The sequence below is a fragment of the Dromaius novaehollandiae genome, unplaced genomic scaffold (assembly GCF_036370855.1).
Source record: "Dromaius novaehollandiae isolate bDroNov1 unplaced genomic scaffold, bDroNov1.hap1 HAP1_SCAFFOLD_31, whole genome shotgun sequence".
Classification (NCBI taxonomy): Eukaryota; Metazoa; Chordata; class Aves; order Casuariiformes; family Dromaiidae; genus Dromaius; species Dromaius novaehollandiae.
Genome location: NW_026991289.1, coordinates 2,096,396 through 2,118,195, shown reverse-complemented (window position 1 = coordinate 2,118,195; position 21,800 = coordinate 2,096,396). Strand labels below are relative to the sequence as shown.

At 56.7% G+C, this 21,800-nt stretch overlaps 1 pseudogene; it reads left to right on the top strand.

The window, feature by feature from the left end:
- Positions 1–9,289: 9,289 nt before the first annotated feature.
- On the top strand, positions 9,290–10,984 carry LOC135325519 (class I histocompatibility antigen, F10 alpha chain-like; annotated as a pseudogene).
- The last annotated feature ends 10,816 nt before the right edge of the window (positions 10,985–21,800 follow it).

Below are 21,800 nucleotides of genomic sequence, written 5' to 3'. Positions count from 1 at the left end.
TCGAATTACAGCTCGAGCTGGGTGCCTCCGAAGAGGGACCCCGAGCAAAGAAATCCCTGGGCAATTATACTTTCCAATCTGAGTTCTCCACCTTTCATGCGGTAGTTTGGACCAATAGTAATATTTAGGTCTGGGGTCTCCTGCTCCTTATTGGGTCTCATCCCTGTCCCTAGGCAGGCTGTTTATCTTTACTGTTGAGGTTTCTGCTGACAGACGTGTCTTGATTCCTCAGGTCCCGCCCTTGTCTCTCAAGGCCCTGACAGAGAGGTGTTGTTCCAGCAATTAGCACTGCCCCAGCAGTGACAGTAGGTGTTATCTCCCAAGGTCCTGACGAAGGGGATATGATCCAGACCGCAAGATAGTCCAGACCCCCCAAATTAACAGTGTTTCAGCAGTGAGAGGAGGCTTTGTTTCCCAGGGTCCTGGTGCCCAAGGAGGCCTTATTTCAGAGCCTTGACATCCTCCCTCCTGGAGCACGAAGCACAGGAATGCAAACTGCTTGCAACTCCCTTATCGTTCCAGTTTCAACCAGCTCTGAGGCCCTTTTCTTACTGAACTAGATAAAAGTTCATTATTTTATCTAAATGCGGCCTAAGGCTTCAACAAATTTAGCTCCTCATGCTAAGCAAGTTTTAGAGAAGTCGTGCTAAGCGGCTACCTCTAGACAGTTTCAGTTTGCTATTCCTTGACACAAGGATCCTTCCTGGAAAGTACCAAGTGTGATGACATGGCTCTAGGCCTGGCAGGGCAGGTGGGGTTTTTCCTGCATGCTGCCAGTGAGGGGAATGGGCTTGAGCAGCAGTGCTTGGATCCAGCAGGTCAGCCCCTGGGCGTGCAGCTGGTGCTGGCAGCAGGGCTTTGGTTTCCTGAGCGTGGGCCCCTCTTTGTGCATGAAGGCTGGCGTGGAGAGATGGTCCCCACGTGCCCCCGGGGGCAAAAGCAAGAAAAGCCCAAGCCCCATGAGTAGGAAGAGGTGCACAGGTGAGGGCAGGGCCTGCTTGCCCCGGTGGCCTGGCGGTCCAGCAGCTGGACGTCCCGAAGGCGAGCCAGCAGCGAGGCACCAAGGCTGGGGGGTGTCACGCTTCATCAGGAAGCAGAGTGTGCCCGTGTGCTGCCGTGAGGCTCAAGCCGGTGGCCAAGGTGGTGAGGAGAGCCCAAAAGTCGGCGCCCCTGAGGGGAGAGGAGGATGCATGGAAGAGTGAGGAAGGGATGGTGTGGGAGGGCCAGGCAAAGGTGCAGGGTGATGTGGAGCAAAGAAAGCCTGGAGGGGCCCAGCGCAGTGCGTGCACGCCAACAGGGAAGTGCTTAGAGAGCAGCAGTCTGGAGAAATCAATCTCTGACAGCTTTTGTGGGAAATCTGCAGAGCCGGGCACCTGTCTCGGGGGTCTGTCCGCTAATGCCTGCAGCCTGGGGACCAGACAGGAGCACTTTGCAGTCTGTGTGCAGCTGCAGGCCTGCAGCGTGGCATGCCTGGAGCGCTGCGGTGGATGGCTGCAGCCTCTTTGGGAAGGCCCGTCTGGGAAGGGGCGGAGGGGCAGTTGGCCTTTCTGTGAGAAAGCAGTGGGAATGCAGGACGCTCTGCCTAGGGCTGGACGGTGAGGCATATGGGTGAGGCTTCGTGGCCCGAGCAAGAGGAGTGGTCTTGCAGTGGCTGGCTGTGTGCTCTAGAGGGCCTGAAGAAGGGCAGCATCTGCACGGTCTGGGAGGCAGAGAGGTGGGGAGAGGAAAATCCCTGCTGCGGCACAGATGGCAGCTCGGAGCTGGGCTCAGAAGCTGGCACCAGAGGCTTGGAGGCAAAGCCGTGGTGCTGGAGGTGCCCCCGGTGAGCAGCAAGGCCTTGTGATGTCGGTCCTAGCACGGTCACCACAAGGCCTTGTGATGCGGGTGCCCCTGGTCACAGCAGGAGGTGGTCACGGGGGTCCCCATGGCAACGTGCAGGGCTTTGTGATGGGGTGGCATCATGCCCCCAAGGCCATTGTGATGGGGCGGTGCCCGTGGTGACCGAGTCCGTGCTGGGAGCAGAGCCCCTGGGTGTGCCCTCTGAGGAGAGCAGCTCGCTGAGGAGGGAGCAGCTCTCTTGAGGGCCAGAGTGGCAGGTGCGCAGGAGAAGCTCCTGCAGATGGACAAGGGGCGGCAGGCGAATGCCGGCTCCCAGCCCGTGGATGGGCTTTCTGTGAGGCCGAAGCGCAGAAGCAAGGTGAGCGGTGGGGCTGGAGGGAGAGGCAGGCAGCAGGGCCGGGAGCCGCACGGAAAGCGTGAGGACGGTGGGGAAGAGGAGGTGGGGCAAGCGAGCCAGGCCTGATCTTCTCTGGCCAGGGGGTATTTCTTGCTGGTGCTGGGGGTTTTCTGGTGCACAAAGCACACCGACCGGGATGCTGCAAGGCCCAAATGGAGCCTGTGAGCTGTGCTGAGGGTCAGAGAGCACCTCTGGGCTTAGCGCAGCTGGGCCGTGCTCGGCCTTGAGCTTCCCTTCGACATGGGGCTGGGCTTTCCTGTGCCTGAGGGGCAGCTTGTAGAACACAACCGCCTCCATCATGGGCTTTTTTCTCCCTGCAGGGGGGCCAGTGGGAGCCGTGCGCAGCGCTGCAACGCATCCCGACCCCGACTTCGTCGCACCGAAGGGACAGGCGGCTGTTGCTGCCCGGCCCACAGAGCTTGCAAGGCCTCGAACACCTCATTGCAGAGGTACCGAGCTGAGCAGCGATGGTGGCAAAGCCTCTGCCTGCCTGGCTGCAGCTGCGGAGAAGCAGGCGGGAAGCGGTGGGAGAGACCAGGAGGTCTCAGGCTCCTCAGGGGAACTGCCTTTGCCCCTGTCCTGCGCAGTGCTGATGAGCCCTGTCCCCATGCAGCCTTTGGGAGCAGGGTGGGAGCCGCCTGCGTGGCAGAGCGCTGCCGCTGTTGAGGGCATCAGAGGTGCTGGAAATTGTGGGAAGGATGGAGAGTGGGGGCGGGGGCTGGGGGGGAGGAAGGGGCTGCAATCACTTTCCTATCTCCTGGGCTTGGATTGCAGACGGTGAAGGACACTGCCAGACATGTTCTCATCGCAGCGTTCAAGAGAGAAACGGAAACACTCCATCTGCCCAGCTTAGTACCTCGTGCACCCAAGGCAGCTAGGCAGCCCCTTGGAGGCCTGGAGGCCTCTGCAGCTAAAACGGCAGGATCTGCCCGTGGAACCAAGCTGCCTGCTCTGGAGACATCCTGCAGATCTTCTGCAAGAGGCAGGGCCAAAGCCAGGGAGCAGCTGCCGCCTCTTAGTGCTGCTGTGATGTGTCTGGAGTGCAGGAAGAGCCTGGCAGAGGAAGGTCTACAGGCAGTGCATCTTCCTTTGCCTGTCCTTCAACAAGGCAAGCGGGAGGCTGGGGCTCTGCCCCGGGCACTTCAAGCTCCTGTCCGCTGCTTGCCTGAGGCCAGGGCTGGGTCTTCCGCGCTGGGAAAAACAAGGCTGCTGCGAGCTGATGGTGCCAGGACAAGTCTTCCTGTGCAAAGCCGGCAGCTGCCAGGAGGCACCTCCTTTGTTGCGGGAGCACAGAGCATTCCTCAAAGGCAGATGCGAGGCATGCCAGCATGCAAGGAGCAGGATGAGCCATGGCCAGGCTGCCTGACAGAGCTAAGGCTGCCACCGTCGCTGCTGAGGGTGGCTTTTTCGAGAACTGTCGAAGGACTGTGCCAGGAGCTAGGTAGCAAGGTGCTGGCAGCTCCCAGAGATGCCTGTGCGCAGGAGACCAAGGCACAATGGTTGGAGACGATGGCGCACAGGCAGGACTTGGTGCGGAGCAAGGCCTCAGCGTCCCAAGGTGTTGAGGTGCAGCCTGCAGAAGGGCAAGTTTCCCCCGCTGAGAATCCCCAAGGAGAATCAGCCTCTTCTGGCGTGGGGGAGGTCCCGCAGTGGGAGACAATGGCCAAAGGTGTTTCACAGCAGGTTGGGCTCAGCAGCCCCCGCTTCGCAGAGGTGCCACCCAGCTCTGCCAAAGCCGTTGCTGGCAGCTGCCCCAGTGACATGGTCACAGCAGAGTCCTCCTGGCCTTCCTGGCCTTCGCCTGCTGGCCTTATTCAGAGCATCCTTGCAGATGCGTGCATGGAATTGAGGGCTGAGAGCCAGAGACTTGCTGCACACAGCCCTGTAGCACCTGCCGCAGCTCTGGAATCCACAGGCCTTGAGCTCGTGTCTGCAGCCTGGAGCTGTGCTGATGACATGAGTCTTGGACGTGACCGTCAGCTGGTGCAGCCTGATGTGGACAAAGGCACAAAGGAGCTCAGTGCAGCCGTGCCACGGAAGATATTGGCACACGCCCTTGGTCCAGCAGCAGTGGCAAAGAGAGCCCAAGAGGAGAGCAGCGAGCATGGCAAAAGCACAGCTGCCACAGCTCTGCAAGGGCCTGATGCCCACACTCGTGATGGCAAAAGGAAGGTCACAGAGGCCGGTGCACCAGCTTCCCCGGGCAGTGGCCATGGACTGGTCACACTAGGATGGCAGCTTGCAGTGCAGAGGCCCAAACAGCAGCCTCTGGGCATCATCTGTCGCCTTCGAGGCACGCCGCTGAGCATACACCCCGACAACCCCGCGCAGTATCTCGCCGTGCTCTCAATCAAAACAGAGACGCTGGAGGAGCTCGACAGGAGCTGCATGGCGCGCACCGGGCAGAGCTTGGCCCAGCTGCGAGAAGCCTTTCTGGAGAGGAAGGAGCCGAGGCCGAAGGAGAAGGAGGTCGAGGAAGAGGAGGGCAAGGGGAAACGTTTCTCCCTGACAGCATCGGGATGCCTCAATGTTCGCCCCAAGGAGGTGAGTGCAAAGAGTGGGCCGGGGCAGATGGTGACCCTCCGTGTGCTGGGGCCAGCCGCTGCGCCCTGCTGCAACAGCGTGATGGTGGCAGTGCTGGCAGGGCTGCGGGGGGCATTGCTGGTGGGAAAAGCAGCTGCCTTCCCAAATCTCCCTCTCTGGCTTCAGCTCTGTGCCAGAAACTCCTTCTATAACCTGTGGCAACCGGAGGTGACGCGAGTGGAGCTCCTCAAGGACGCCAGGTCCAAGTGGGAGGTGCAGGAGCGGCTGTACGCCCATGCGCCCAGGAGGGAGCTGGGAGCTGGGAAGAGAGTCCAGGGAGCGCCGGAGGATGCTGGCGTGGAGTGGAGTGATGAGGAAGAGGACGTTGATGAAGAGCCTTTGCAATGGGAGGAGCTGGAGAAAAACACGGCCTTGGTCATGAGCTGGGTCAGACCGAGCCTCAGGAGCCTCTTGGCAGACCCACAGCCGTGTCCTGAGGAGGTGCCCTGCTCCCCCGTTGTGAAGGGCAGAGATGCTGCCAGGGAGGCAGCTGGTGACCTGCAGAGCACGCCTCTGGCCCCAGCAGTGCCCCGAGGAGCCGAGGCAGCGGCATCTCCTTTGGCAGGAGGCTCCCAGGATGCAGGGGACAGTGTGCCTCTGTCCCCATCGGCCAGCACAGGGACAAAGGCGGAGGCCTCCCCCACAGCCAGAGGCCCTGAGGATGCAGGGGAAAATGCTCCTCTGCCTGCATCGCTTCCCGCAGAGGCTGCGCCAGAGGCCTCCCACTTGTGCGGAGGCCCTTGTGGGGAGAGCAACAGCCTGCCTCTCCAACCACCGTTCCCCGAAGAAAGCACAGCAGAAGGCTCTGCCCTGGCCGCAGGCCTTCCTCACCAGGTGAGCAAGGAGCATGGCGTCGGCACCCACCACCCAAGGGAGATGCGGTGTGAGCAGCGTCTGGGGTGTGCAGGGTGGGTGAGAAGAGCTGCCCCATCGCATGGGTCCCCTGCGGCCATGGTGAGAAGCTGTCCCCCCAGCCCTTTGCCCTCTGCACTCTCTGCCCTGGGGAAGATGCCTGGTGCTCTGCGTTTCCAAGTGCCAGAGGCCCAGGGCTGACGTGCCCTCCCCGGCCTGCACAGCACCCAGCCCTGGGGCATGGATGCTGAGCGAGGAGGGCAGGGGCAGCCCCAGCAGCAGCCGCCTCCCACAGCCAGCGAGCCAGCCCCCTTGTGCCCCGCACCCGGCCACCTCCATCCCCCGCTGCCCGCCGTGGCCCCCGGCCCAGCCCTGCTGCTACGGCCCCAAGACAAGCCTTGTGCCACTGCCCAGCCAGCTGCATGTGCCTCCCCTTGGGGCTCGTGGCCACTCACAGCATCCCCCCCACCCCAGACCCTTTGCCCCCTCACATATCGCAGGGCACCAGGATGCTGAGCATGGCCAGCTGATACCACACAGGGGTGTGTTGCTGCTCTCCCCATGCAGGTTGCCTGGGAGCCCAAAGAGGAGCACAAGTCGTCGTCTTCCCTCAGGCCCACGCCAGAGGTGGACTCAGGTAGGTACCCAAGTCAAGAGCCACTCTGGGGACGGCACAGCGAGCGGCACTGAGGCTGGCAGCAGGAAGCACCCAGGGGCTGGCCATGCCGAGGCCAGGAGCCCTCGGGAAAGCCCTTGGTGCCAGGGACAGGCGGGTGCTTGCCCTGCGCCTGCCCAGCCCCTCGCCCACGGCTCTCCTTCCTCCACAGGCATCACCGCCCTCCCGCATGCTGCGCCTTCCAGGCGATGGCCATCGCGGCTCAGGACAGCGCTTCGGGCTCTGCGCAGAGCTTTTAGCTGCCGCTGTGTCTCAGGGCAGTGAGAGGAACAGCGCGAGGATGCAGCTGCCAGACAGGTGGCCCGAGATGGGGCATGGCGCAGAGCAAAGAGGCAGAGCGACGGAGGCTCTCTCCTGGCTGCTACAGCAATGCTGCCGCGTCGTGTCCCACAGCCCATGTTCTGCTCCAAATAAACCCTCGGCAGCTGTTCCCGCCGTGTTACTTGGTGTCAGGGAACTGTCAGGAGAAAGACTAGTGCAGGCGCTGCCAAGGAAGGCAGTCAGGGCTGCAGAGAAAGCCCTACAAGCAGTCACAGAGTGAGAGAGCAGCTGGGGTGGGAAGGGTCTTCCGGAGGTGTCTGCTGCATCCTCCTGCTGCAAGTGGAGGCAAGCAGAGGAGGTTTCGCAGGGCCTGTCAGGGTCGAGCTCTGACCGTCTCTGGCGATGGATTCCCGCATAGCCCTGGCACCCTGCTCCAGTGTTGCACCACCATTCGGCTTCCAAGGCCATTTGCAGTCTCTGAGGGGAATTTTCCCTGCCGCAAGCTGTGCCGTTGCCCTTGTCCTGTCCCCAGGCCCCTCAGGACGTCTCTGGCTCCATGCTCTCTGCACACTCCCGTTAGGCTCTTGCAGGCAGCAGTGAGATCCCCCTACGCCTTCTCTTCCGCCGGCTGCACAAAGCCAGCACCCTTGGCCTCTGCTCCTGTGTGCTGTGCTGCAGCTGCCAGGCAGCTTGGGGGCCTGCGCTGGGCTTGCTGCAGTGTGGCCCCGTCTGCGTGGGGCAGGGGGCTGGGGATATGGTGCAATAGGGCGGGGGCTGGGGATGTGGGTGCAATGGGGCAGGGGGCTGGGGATATGGGTGCAATGGGGCAGAGGGCTGGGGAGGTGGGTGCAATGGGGCAGGGGGGCTGGGGATACGGGTGCAATGGGGCAGGGGGCTGGGGAGGTGGGTGCAATGGGGCAGGGGGCTGGGACCATGGGTGCAATGGGGCGGGGAGGCTTGGGATATGGGCGCAATGGGGCAGAAGCCTGGGGACGTGGGCGCAATGGGGCAGGGGGCTGGGACCATGGGTGCAATGGAGTGGGGGGCCTGGGTCCATGGGTGGTGGTTGGTGTTGATGTGACCTCACGCCTGCGTCCATTGGTGGTGGTGGGTGTTGATGTGACCTCATGCCTGAGTCCAGGGGTGCAATGGGGGTGGACACCTGGGTCCATGGGTGGTGGTGGGTGCTGATGGGGTGGCCACCTGGGGCCATGGGTGACAACACGGGTGCAATGGGGCTGGACACCTGGGTCCATGGGTGGTGGTGGGTGCTGATGGGTGGCCACCTGGGCCCATGGGTGATAACACGGGTGCAATGGGGCTGGACACCTGGGTCCATGGGTGGCGGACGGTGCTGATGGGGTTGGACACCTGGCTCCATGGATGGGTGTGGGTGCTGATGGGACTGGATGCCTGGCTCCAGGGGTGCAACGGGGCTGGATGCCTGGGTCCCCGGGCAGCTCCTCATCCATGGGTGCCACCTTGGGCAGGTTTCCACATCTTCCAGTAGACCTATGGGTGCAGGGGGTGGGCCGGGGGCCACCTACCAGCACTCGGCCTTCGATGGGCGCCACTCCCTGAGCTCCCACTGCTGGCCCCGTGTCCCCATCACCATGTCCCCGTGGTCTCCTGTCCCTATCCCTGCCCCCGTCCCTGCATCCTTGGGTCCCCATCTCCACCGCCGGGTCCCCGTCCCTTGGCCGAGCCAAACTCCATCCCCGGAGCTGACCCCTGTCCCCACCGTGTCCCCCCGTCCCTGTGACAGAGCCAACTCCATCAGCATCCCCACAGCATCCCCGTCCCCACGGTGTCCCCATCCCCACAGCATCCCCATTCGCCTGCCGTCCTCGTCCTCACCATGTCCCCATCCCCGTGGTGTCCCCGTCCCCCTGCCCCTGTGACAGGGCCAACTCCATCTCCAGCCCCACGGTGTCCCCGTCCCCACGGTGTCCCTATCCCCACCACGTCCCCCTGCCCCGTGACAGAGCCAACTCCATCCCATCCCAATGGTGTCCCCGTCCACACATCGTCCCCAACCCCACATCATCCCCATCCCCAGTGTCCCCCTGCCCCTGTGACAGAGCCAACTCCATCTCCATCCCCACATCGTCCCCATCCCCACGGCATCCCATCCCCACATCGTCTCCATGCCCATGGCGTCCCATCCCCACATCGTCCCCACTTCCACATCATCCCCATCCCCACATCATCCCCATCCCCCCAGTGTCCCATCCCCACATCATCCCCATCCCCACATCATCCCCGTCCCCCCAGTGTCCCTGTCCCCACATCGTCTCCGTCCCCACAGCGTCCTCGTCCTCCCACATCGCACCCACCACGCGCTCCACGGAGATCTGCCCAGCGCCCGGTGGCGTCACCACTGCAGCGCCGCGCCATTGGCGGGTGGCCGCCGGCGGGGCCAATGGCTGCGTGACAAGGTGGGGCGGGAGTCGCGGCTCGGCCCTGCGCAGCGCCCTCCGCGCGCGCCCTCGCTGTCGCTTCTCCCAACCTGCCGCACCGGGATCAGCCCAGCTCCTGGTGACGCCTGGGTCGACTCGAGCCGCTATTGGCGGGTGGGACAGAGCGCAGCCAATGGCGGCGTGGGGGCGTGGCCCCCGTGAGCTTCGGCGCTGCGTGAGGGCGACGGCGATGGCAGCGAGGAGGCGGTAGCGGGGCGGGCGATGGGGCCGGGGCTGCTGCTGCTGCTGCTGCTGGGGGGCGGTGGGGCGGCGGCGAGTGGTGAGTGCGGGCGGGGACCCCAGCCCCCCTCTGCCCTCCCCCGCTGCCGGGCTCCCCGTCAGCGGCCCCACGGACCGGCCTGCAACCGTCCCCGGGAGGTGCTGCCCCCCCGACCTGCCCCCCGGGACGTGCTGCCCCGCTGGACCCCCTCGGGCTGTGCTGCCCCCCCGGAGCCCCCCAACCTGCCCCCCCGGGACGTGCTGCCCCCCCGACCTGAACCCTGGGACATGCTGCCCCCCCGACCCACCCGTCTTGTCCCCCCGGGACATCTTGATCCCCCGGATGCCCCCCAATGTACCCCCCCCCAGCCCCTCACCGCACCCCGTGTCCCCGCAGGCCCCCACTCCCTGCGCTACTTCAACACTGCCGTGACGGAGCCCAGCCCAGGGCTGCCCGCCTTCATCTCCGTGGGCTACGTGGACGGAGAGCTCATTGATCGCTACGACAGCGAGATGCAGAGCGGTGCCGGGCGCGGCCTGGATGGAGCAGGAGGGTCAGGACCACTGGGACGAGGAGACCCGGATCAATCAGGACTGTCAGGAGACTTTCCGTGTGTACCTGGACATGCTGCAGAAGCGCTACAACCAGAGCGGGGGTGAGCACGGGCCGGGGCTCCAGGGGCCGGGCCGGGGCTCCTGGCGGCAGCCGCTCGCCATCAGCGCTGGGGGCTGCGGGGCTGGGGTGCCCCCGGCCCTGCGCTGGGTGCCGGGTCCGAGCCCCTCTGCTGCCCCTGAGCCCCCGTCTCCCTGCTTGTGTCTCAGGGTATCACACAGCGCAGCACACGTACAGCTGTGACCTCCTGGAGGACGGCGGGACCCGGGGGTTTAGGCAGCTTGGCTATGACGGGAAGGACTTCATCGCCTTCGACAAGGACACGCTGACATTCGTCGCGGTGGATGCTGCTGCGCTAATCACGAAGAGGAAGTGGGAGGCTGAGAATGAGCCTGAGCGCTGGAAGCACTACCTGGAGAACAGCTGCATCGAGGGGCTGCGGAGATACGTGGAATACGGGAGGGCCGCGCTGGAGAGGAGAGGAGAGGTGAGGGCGAGGTGGGACCCCCCGGACACGGGGACGGGCCCCGGGCTCGGCGCTGGGCCCAGGCGCCTGAGGGCGCTGCTGGCGGCATGGTGCAGCGTGTGCGTCCGGGCCTGGGCGCGAGCTGCCTGACCTCCCTCCCTCGCGCCGTCTCCCCAGAGCGCCCCGCGGTGAGAGTGTCGGCCAAGGAGAGCCACGGCTTCGTGACCCTGTCGTGCCGGGCTCACGGCTTCTACCCGCGGCCCATCAGCATCAGCTGGCTGAAAAAGGGCCGCGTCCAAGCCCAGGAGACCAAGCGGGACAGCGTCACACCCAACAGCGATGGCACCTCCCTGCCTGGGCCAGCATTGAGGCCCTCCCCACAGAGAAGCACGAGTACCAGTGCCGCGTGGAGCACGCCAGCCTGCCGGAGCCCGGCCTCTTCTCCTGGGGTGAGCGAGGGCGGCCAGAGCTTGTGGAGTGCCCGCTGGGGGCAGCTCCCGGCCCCTGCTCCCGGCCCTGCTCTCTTCCAGAGCCACTGAGCTCCCTGCTGCCTGTTGTCCTTGGGGCGGTCGTCGCTGTGGTAGTTGTCATCGCGGCGATCGCCGGCTTTGTGGTCTAGAAGAGCAGATGGGGTAAAGCGCCAGGGCTGGGGAGGCGGGGAGAGGGAGGCCGGGAGGAGAAGGGGCCCGAGCTGGCGCCCCGGGACCGGAGCAGAGCCGGGCTGCGAGGGGCCGCGTGGCCTGATGCCTCTTTCTTCCCGCAGGGAGGAAGGAGCAGGGGTACGCGATCGCCAAAGGTGAGTGCCGGGGCCGCTCCGTCCCGGGCCGCGCCTGGCAGTGGGGCAGCATTTGCTCTCTGGTTTCTGGCGGCCACGGGGCTGGCGCGTCCCGTCCCCCGCCTGCCCCAATCTCCCCTCTTCCGTGCCCCACAGCTTTTCCCCGGCTGCAGGGCAGGGAAAAGGGTTGGCGTCCCGCCGCTGGAGGCGGAGGCGCCCGGGCGCTGCCCTCTGCTCCTGGCGCCTGTGAGGTGGCTCCAGGGCCGGGTCCCGGCCCAGCGGGCTCTGCCCTGGTCCGGCTTTGCCCGCGGCTGGTGCGGGGCCCGCAATGCCACTGGCACGGGGCCGGGGCTCACTGCCGCTCCTCTCTCACAGGCCACGACGGGACATCCAGCAGCTCCAGAATGGGTCAGAGCGGGTGCTGGGAGCAGGGCGGGGGGCCCCGGCCCGGCGCGATACCAGGCTGGCACCCGCCATGGGGCTGCCGGCCGGCCGGGCGCTGCGGCTGGGTCCTCGGGGGCTTCTGCCTGCTCCCCTGCCTCCGGGAGGGGGGATTTAGCCCCGCAGCGCAGCTCCCATGGGGGACGGCGACGTGGGGCCGGGACCTGCAGGACAGGGAGTGCACGGGGGTGCGGGGGTACCCCCCGCCCCCCACACCTCTGCCTTTATTGATTTTTTTCCTCTCTTGGCTTTGCAGGAAGCAATGCCGCCATTTAAGCGCTCCGTCCTGGTAAGCGAGGGGCCGCAGCCAGACCCGGCGGCACAGGCAGCGGGGCCCAGCCCGCCCGAGCACCTGCCGTCTCCTCGCTGCAGCTTCCGGGACGCCGCCAAGTCCCCTCGGCTCCCACAGCCCGGGAGCAGCAGCACCCGACACCCCGCTCGAGGCTAAACCCGCCCTGTTTGGGTGCTCGGGCGCTGCGGGGTGCAGGTGGGCACCTGGGGGCAGGTCGGGGGGCTCAGGCTTTTGTCTCACTGCGCCTTGGATCTGCTCCCTGGCTCCGACGTGCTGCAAAAAGCTGTGAAGGTGGCGGGAAGCCCCCAGAGAAGAGGAGCACTCGGAGCCTGCTCCTGCCGTGGTCCCAGCTCTGAGCTGGGGTAAAACTCACTGGTTTTATCGGTGTGCAAGGCAGGGTTTCCATCTGCCAGTTGCCTGGGAAATAGAGAATTTGCTGGATTTTTTCAGCACTTGTCCTGGTGGCTCTCTTCGAACAAGAATGCTGTTTTTGCGGTGGGCCTCTTCGAACAAGAACGCTGTTTCTGTGGTGGGCCTCTGAACAAGAACGCTGTTTTTTTGGTGCATCTCGTAGCACAGGAACGTTGTTTTTAGGTGTGTCTGTTACGACAACAATGCTGTTTTCTGACTGTACTGTTATGGAAATTAAGCTTGTTGTCCACCATAACAGGGCCTGACCCTAGGTTCCCGCAAGTAAAGTTCAGGGCCAAATCAAAGCAAATTAAATAATTACATTTTAGTTACACGCGTGCAGTAATTACAGCTCGAGCTGGGTGCCTCCAAAGAGAGACCCCAACAAAAAAAAATCCTGGGCAATTATAGTTTTTTCAGCTTAAGTTTCCCACCCTTCACGCGGTAGTTAGACCAATAGTAATTTTTTGGTCTGGGGTCTCCTGCTCCTCACTGGGTCTCATCGTCATTCTTAGGTAAGCTGTTTTTCTCCTTATTTTTGTTTTTTGCGGTCTCTGGTGATGGTTGTACCTCTGTTTTTGTCGGGTCTTACTGTTGTGTCTTAAGGTCCTGAGAAGGAGGAGGAGGAGGTGATTCTAAATCATAACAATGAACACTGCCCCAGCAGTGAGCTAAGGCTTTGTCCCTCAAGGTCCTAATGCCCTGCACTGGTCTTATTTCAAAGCCTTGACACCCTCCCTTTGGGAGTGTGAGACGCAGGAATGCAGACTGCTTGTAACTCCCTTATCTTCCCAGCTTGAACCAGCTCTGAGGCCCTTTTCTTACTGAACTAGGTAAAAGTTCGTTATTTTCTCTAAGTGCGGCTTAAGGCTTCAACAAATCTAGCTCCTCATGCTAAGCAAGTTTTATAGAAGTTGTGCTATGCAGCTACCTCTAGACAGTTTCAGTTTGCTATTCTTTAACAGTTCCCCCCTTTGTTTTTATGAAGCATCCCTGCTAATACTTGAAACAGAGTTCTCGAAGCCTTTCAAGGCATACTATCACGTTCCATAATCTTATACATAATATGATCGTAAGCAATAAGCATAACACAGTTAAAGTTAACACAACTGCTACTGGGTGCAACACGTGATTATAAATCGCTGTTGTAGTTGGTGACCACCCTAGAAGAGTTTCCCAGCCATGATGTTCTCCGTCCCTTTTTACCCTTTCTAAGATATGATGTATCTCTTCCGCATCATGGTGAATGGTGATTAGAGTTTTCTGTCCACTGCTCGGGATGCGCTCTAGCAGTCGATGGAAATCATCATGTTGTGGTAGTTTCTTTAACAGGGTGAGATTCATCCCAATGCGGGTAGGTAGTAAATTATGAATTAATGTATAATTAGATTGTAACAATTGATAAGATCTAATAGGAGCTGAATAATTAAAGCTGCATCCCATAATCTTTGGTAAAGTTACAAATACAAATATTTGAGTGATTACTTGTATCTACAACAATGTTATCTATGAATATAAGATTACAAAGTGTTCTTACACATACACATCCTTTTGCAACATATACAAGTACAGTTCAACTTTAACAGCAAAATAAGAACATAGTATGACAGTATATGGCATGTTCCAGTTAGGTTTTACCTTGGATTTTTGAGAAAATACTTTAACTAAAACTTCATCCCCAAGCTGTATACCAAGCACTTGTATTTCAGGTGGTGTGGATTGATATCATTGAGCATATATATATATATTTTTTTAAGATTTTCAATCCTTTTTGCATATTTAGAACATACTGGGTTAGTCATTCATCTCTGTCTAACAGGCTGGTCTTAGCTGGAATAATAAGTCCCTAGTACAGCTAAATGTCTCCCAAAGAGAATCTCTGCTGGTGTTAGTCCTGTGGGTTGCCATGGGGCATTTCGAACATCCCATAGAGTTAAGTTTAATGCTTCTGGCCATTTCAGGCTAGCATGTGTGCATTTCTTGCTATTTTCTCTTTTAATGTTCTATTCATTCTTTCTACTTCTCCTGAAGATTGTGGGTGATAAGGGGTACATAGGTTTCTTTTTATGCCTAATGATTTCTATAACTGAGTGATTATGCTTGCCGTAAAATGGGCACCCCGTCTGAATCAATGGCTTCTGGGACCCCATACCTGGGTATGATTTCTTTCAGTAAGGCTTTTACCACTCCCCCTGTGTCGGCCTTTCTTGTTGGGAAAGCTTCTACCCAGCCTGATAACTGATCTACTATCACTAACAAGTGTTTGTACCCATTGACAGATGGCATACCCGCATAATCTATTTGTAACCTCTGGAAAGGGAAGTAGGCCCATGGTCATCCCCCTAACTCTGAGCTTGGTTTGTTACTTGAAAACTTCTGGCAGGTCGGGCAGCTATTTGTTATTCTTTCAGCAGCCGCGTAAATTCCTGGAGCAGCCCATACTTTCTGTACCTGCTTAGCTATTGCCTCGGCTCCCCCATGAGCTTTATCGTGAAACCACCTAGCTATAGTAGTTAAATATTTTTTGGTAGAATTGGTTTTTCCCCAATTGTCCATATTCCATCATCATTTTGTTTTGCTTCCTACTGTTCCCATTGTTTTTTCTCTTCCACTGAGCAGTCTTTTTCATACATAGTTTTGGGGTCTGTTAAGTTTGGCCATTCACTCTGGTCCATCCTTGGAACTGCCCCCATACATTCTCTCAGAGGTTGTCGAGCTGCAGCCCTCGTAGCAGCGTCTGCTAAAGCATTTCCTCTGCTAATTTCTGTAGTGTCTTTAGTATGGGCTGGGCAGTGTATTACCGCAATTACTTTGGGCAGTTGAACTGCTTCCAGCAAATTATGTATTTCTTCTCCATTAGCTAATTTCTTTCCTGATGACGAAAAGAATCCTCGCTCTTTCCATAACATCCCTGTTGCATGACACACTCCAAATGCATATTTAGAATTGGTGTAGATATTTACCCGCAAGCTCTTACCTATTTTTGCTGCTTGGGTCAATGCTATTAATTCTGCTCCTTGAACACTTACTGATGGAGACAAAGGATTGGCCTCGAGCACCTCAAAGACGTTAGTGACAGCATAGCCGGAGTGGAGCCTTCCGTCCAAATAATAGGATGATCCATCTGTAAACAGAACTAAGTCCGGGTTCTCCAAAGGTTCATCTTTAAGGTCCTCCTGGGGCTTGCTCGAGCTGACAACCACCTGCTCACAGGAATGATGTGGCTCTCCATCCTCCGGTAGAGGCAATAGCGTTGCTGGATTCAAAATCTTGCATCTTTTTAAAGTCACATTATCTGCATGCAGTATTATCAGTTCATAGCGGTGAGCTCTCTGTGGGGATAGTGCTTGAGTCGCGTATTGTTTCATTAACAGTTCTACTTCATGTGGCACATACACAGTCAATGAATGACCCCAAACTACAGGTCGTGTTTTTTCAAGAAGAGCTGCAGTAGCTGCTACTGCTCTGATGCGTCCTGGAGTGCCTTTAGCTACCTCATCTAGTTGCGTGGAGTAATAGGCCACTGGTCTACGGTGAGGGCCTAGTTTTTGGGTGAGTACCCCACTTGCTACTCCCTGTCGTTCATGGACAAATAATTCAAATAGTTTGCTATAATCTGGTAACCCTAGAGCAGGGGCTGAAACCAATGCTTTTTTCACAGATGTAAAAGCTTTCTCCCTTTCTGGGCCCCAGGCCAAAGGCTCTATCTCCTCCTTTTTTGTTGCCTGTACCAGAGGCTTAGTAAATTCTGCTAACCCAGGAATCCACGGTCGGCAGAATCCTACAGCTCCTAAAAATCCCCTAAGCTGTTTTTTTGTTACAGGACGAGGCATATCAAGAATTGTCTTTACTCGTTCTGGATCAACTAACCTGTGTCCTTCTTTTAAGATAAAACCCAAATATTTTACCTCTCTTTGGCACAGCTGGAGTTTAGACAGAGATGCCCGATGCCCTTTTTCTGCAAGAGCGTTACATAGAGAAACAGTATCTTTTAAACATGTCTCATAATCTTTACTTGCTAATAACAAATCATCTACATATTGTATTAATACAGAATGTCCTGGAAGTTCGATATATGAGCGGTCATTTTTAAGTATACGCGAAAAAATAGTCGGAGACCCAGTAAATCCCTGTGGCAGCCTTGTCCAAGTTAATTGTTGTCCCTTCCAAGTGAAAGCAAAGAGATCTTGGCTATCTTCAGCTATCGGTATACTAAAAAAGGCTGCGGTTAGGTCAATCACAGTAAAATAAGTTGCCCAATGGGGTATCTGTAGTAAAATGGTTGATGGGTCGGGGACTACTGGATGTGGAGCAACTACATGTTGGTTTCTAGCCCTTAAATCTTGTACAAAGCGATACTCTGGATCGCCATCAGCATCTTGCCTGTTCTTTTTAACTGGCAGAATTGGGGTGTTATATGGGGATTCACAGACTCTAAGGATACCCAGTTTCAGATAATGATTGATTTGTTTTTGGATACTCTTCTCTGCTTCCTTTGGGATAGGGTATTGTTTAACTGCAGGAGGCAACCCCCCTTTGTTTTCATCGAGACTGGACTGGCTGGTTTTAGTAGTCCCACATCCATTCCTGAAGAGCTCCATAACTTTTTAGAAAGTGATTCTAAACCTGTTGGAATTTGCAGATTAGTTGACTCTGGTTCTGGTGTCTTAGCCAGAACACATGAACCCATAATTATTAGCTTTATCCCTTCCGGCTGTAAGCAGATCTGAGTATCCAAGGCTTGCAGGAGATCTCTCCCCAAAAGGCATATGGGTGCGTTTGTGGAAATTATAAAATGTCCCCACACTGTTTTACCCCCAATAGTGAGTAATAAGGGCTTAGATAACATTCGTTCGCCTTTTCCCATCACTCCTTGCATCACTATTTTATCTGATGACTTGCATCCTTTAGGCTCGAAATTTAAAAGGGAAAGGGTGGCTCCAGTATCCACTAGAAAGGGAACTTCTAAACCTTCTATATTTGCCATTACATGACCCTCAAAATCCAAATCTACATCCCATAAATTTACCCCAATTTCCACAGTATTTTCTGAGTCTCCTGTTTCCTCTCATTGTGGATTGACTGGGAATCGCCTGGTCTCCTCCTTAGTGTTTGATTGTCTCATGCCGGTTCCTCTGTTCCTAACTACACGGGGCCTCACTGGGCACTCCCGCTGCCAGTGTCCTTGTTCCCCGCAATAATAACAAACATCATTAACTCCTGACTGTACAGCACGTTCACTTTGACTCCATCTATCTCTCCTGGCTCTTTCACGTCCCCTCCCCCTGGGTCCTTTAAATCCATCTCTTAACACAGCTGCTAACACACTAACTTCCTCTTTTTTTTTGCTGTCTCTTTTCTTTTGCCCTCTCCTCCTCTCGACTATTATAGACAAATGTGGCTAAACGTAATATTTCATCCATTTGCTTTCCTGGCCAGTCAGGGACATGTTTGGAAAAATACTTTTTAATGTCCGGGGCTGCTTGGTCTACAGATGTAGAAATCATTAACGGCCTGTTAGCCTCAGCTTCTGGGTCTAGTCCTCCCCCATACATTCTGACTTGCTTAATTAGCCTAGCAAAGAAAGCCGAGGGGTGTTCCTCTGCCTGTTGCTGACACTCCCTTACTTTAGACCAATTTGCAGTCTTTTGTCCTGCCAAAGGTATAGCTTCTTCTAAGCCCTCTCTGGCTAATTGCAACTGCCTGTAATCTGCATCTACATTATGATTCCACCCGGGGTCCACAGCTGGCCAGGCTGTTGGAGCAGCCCCAACACCCCCCTCTGCTGCCCAACGGTGGTTTGCATCCAAAATTGAGCACCTTTCATCTGGAGTGAACACAGATTCAAGGAGTGTTTGTACATCTCCCCAGGTAGGGTCATACGCCCGCACAATTCCCTTTATGATTTGTAACACTCCCTCTGGATCATCCCTAAGTCTGGGGAGCCGTTGACTCCATATAATTAAATCTTGGGGTCTCCAGGGTCGGTAGACTCGTGTAGTGGCGATCCGAAGTACCCCTTCCAGATCGGGTGGGGCCGCTCCTGGCACAGGAACGATTTCCAGAGGAGCTTGAAGGACGGGGGTGGAAGGCAAGGAGGGGTATAGGGAAGCTGAAGCAGGGGGTGGCGCATAGGGTGGAATAACTGCCACAGGCTTTTCAGCAGCTGCGGTACTAACAGCATTCTGAGGAAAGATTCTCTCTTTCCCAGGCGCCTCTTTTCGTCTAGCAAATGCCCAGTTGTCCCATACATACCAGTAATCCATTTGACTGGGGAACCTATTCTCCAAATGATGACGCAGGAAAGCTAGCTCCTGGTAACCGAAGGCCCCCTGGGGCGGCCATCGCTCTGCCAGATTACCTTCCTTAGTCAGGAACGGCCAATCCTCCTGACATAATTGGACTAACCTTTTTCTCCCTAAATTTTTGGTGCCATCGATTTTACTCCAGTTTTCCAAAATTTTGGCTAAGGGCGTCCCCTTGTCTATGTCAAGATTATTTCCCATACTGAGTTTCTGGAAAGTGCGTCTTAAGCAAAGCAGCCAGCGCACTTCCTTACCGGTAATACCAGTCCCTGTAGCTGGTGTGATCACACACTTTCACACTTCCTTTCTCTCTCTCTCGCTCGCTCGCTCGCTCCCTGGGAACCGCAGTCACACCCCCCGAGTCTTTAACTGCTAGGACTGCTGTCCCTTCGCAGCAGGCGGCTTTTCAGCCGACGGGTGCCCCGATCAGTTCCCAAGTTATACGCGCTCACACACACACACACATACACAGTACTGTTTAAACTCACACCAGTCACAGTGACTCTAATTTTCGGTGTCAAAGTTTTGCAGTGCGCCTTACGCTGATCAGGCTGCACACCCCTCCTCCGGCCGGACCGAGCTGGGACTTAGACCCACTCTAACCCTGGGGATGGGACTCGCGCCCATCCCCCTGGTACGCCTTACGGTGGCCAGTCTGCATACCCCCCCTTCAGTGCACTGTTACCAGACCAGATTTTAGAATTTAGGCGGGAGTTTAAGACTCACCTTCTCGGTGCCTCTCGGTGCCAAAGATCCCACATGAACTCACCCGATGGCGCCAGATGATCGTTTGGAGACGAGAGGCCTGACAGTCGTCGCCTAGGGTCCCATCTGGGGTGCCAAACTGTTATGGAAGTTAGGCCTGTCAGACACCATAACAGGGCTCGACCCCAGGTTCCCGCAGAAAAGTTCAGAATCAAATCAAAACAAGTTAGATAATTTTAATCACGCACGTGCCATAATTACAGCTCGAGCTGGGTGCCTCCAAAGAGGGACCCTAACATAAACAAATTCTGGGTAATTATAGTCTCTTCGACTTACATTTCCCACCCCTCATGCGATAGTTAGACCAATAGTAATTTTTTGGTCTGGGGTCTCCTGCTCCTCATTGGGTCTCATCGTCATTCTGAGGCAAGCTGTTTTTCTCCTTATTCTTGTTTTTTGCAGTCTCTGATGATGGTTGTACTTCTGTTTTTGTTGGGTCTGGCGGTTGTCTCCCAAGGTCTTATTTTTCCCCATTGTTTTGGTGTCTTCCCTCTCGGAGTCGGTGACACAGGTGCGCAGACTGCCTGTGGCTTCCTTATCTTCCAGCCTGAACGAGCTCTGAGGCACTATTTTTTATTAAACTAAGTAAAGATTCGTTACTTTTCCCACGCTCGGCCTAAGGCTTCAGCAAATCTAGCCACTCATGCTAAGCAAGTTTTATGTAAGTTGTGCTAAGCAGCCATTTCTAGACAGTTTCAATTCACTGTTCTTTAACAAGAATGCCCAAAGCACAGGAGTTGTCTGAGATAAATTAGGAAACACTTCTGAAGAGGGATGGGCAGTTTATTGCTGCTGAACTTGTACCAATTGAACCAATTTCTTCAGTGCTTCCCTGAGGTCCTTGTTCCTCAGGCTGTAGATGAGGGGGTTCACTGTTGGAGGCAGCATCGAATACAGAACAGCCACCACCAGATCCAGAGCTGGGGACGAGACAGAGAGGGGCTTCAGGTAGGCAAAAAATGAGGTGCTTATTAACAGGGAGATGACGGCCAGGTGTGGGAGGCACATGGAAAAGGCTTTGTGCCGGCCCTGCTCAGAGGGGATCCTCAGCACGACTGTGAAGATCTGCACATAGGACACCACAATGAAAAGGAAACACCCAAAGGCTAAACAAAGACTAACCACAAGAAGCCCAACCTCCCTGAGGCAGGAGTCAGAGCAGGAGAGCTTGAGGATCTGGGGAATTTCACAGAAGAACTGGCCCAGGGCGTTGCCTTGGCAGAGTGGTATTGAAAATGTGTTAGCAGTGTGAAGTACAGCATAGAGAAAACCACTGGCCCAGGCAGCTACTGCCATTTTGACACAAGCTCTGCTGCCCATGAGGGTCCCATAGTGCAGGGGTTTGCGGATGGCAATAAAGCGGTCATAGCCCATAACAGTGAGAAGACAATACTCAGCTGAAGCAAAAAAGACCATCAAAAATATCTGCGCAACACATCCTGAGTAGGAAATGGCCCTGGTGTCCCATAGGGAATTGGCCATGGATTTGGGGAGAGTGGTGGAGATGGAGCCAAGGTCAAGGAGGGAGAGGTTGAGGAGGAAGAAATACATGGGGGTGTGCAGGTGGTGGTCACAGGCTACAGCTGTGATGATGAGGCCGTTGCCCAGGAGGGCAGCCAGGTAGATGCCCAGGAAGAGCGAGAAGTGCAAGAGCTGCAGCTGCCGGGTGTCGGCAAATGCCAGGAGGAGGAACTCATTCAGGGAGCTGCCGTTGGACATTTGCTCTCTGTTTGGGGCACTGTCAAAGGAAGAAATGGCATTGACAAGTTAGGACAGACTTCTCTGAGCAAAACCCATTCCACTCCTCCAATCCCCCCCACACCGCCTCTCTCTTCTCCCTTTGTTCAGCTCCCTTTCCTGACCTCCAGTTTGGGCTGACTGAGTGTGGTACGTAGAGGAGGGGCCTCTGCCCATGGGCTTCAAGGGAGTCACTCCTATTCTGCCAGAGTGTGTAAATGGAGTTGTCAAACTGCCCTGTGTATTCGGTGGAGATACCTGGGGATGGGCACCATGAACGGAGTGAAGGGGATTTGGTCCAGTGACCCAGTGGGAATACTCTCTATTTACCATTTTGAGATGAATAGAGCACTCATGCCAGCTGTAGCTAAAAAAGATCATCGTGAGGGATTCATCTCCCCCAACCCTGCCTGCTTGAACAGAGGTGCCTGTACTGAATCAGTCACATCAGCTCCCACTTTGGCCAGGGAGAGAAACTGTGAAGTGAAGGCAGGGGCTGACTTGATCCTTCCTAGATGCCTCTGTCCCAAGGAGATGAACCCTGTCCTCACACTGGTTTACCATCTGCACTCTTTCTCCAGACACTGCAGTGGGAGGGGGAAGTGACTAGGTCTGATGCACATATTCTGCAGCAGATTACACCCACTTGTTTTGTGGAAAGGCTGTTCAACATTTTAACATGCATTTTCTTCAGAAAATAGGCTGCAGT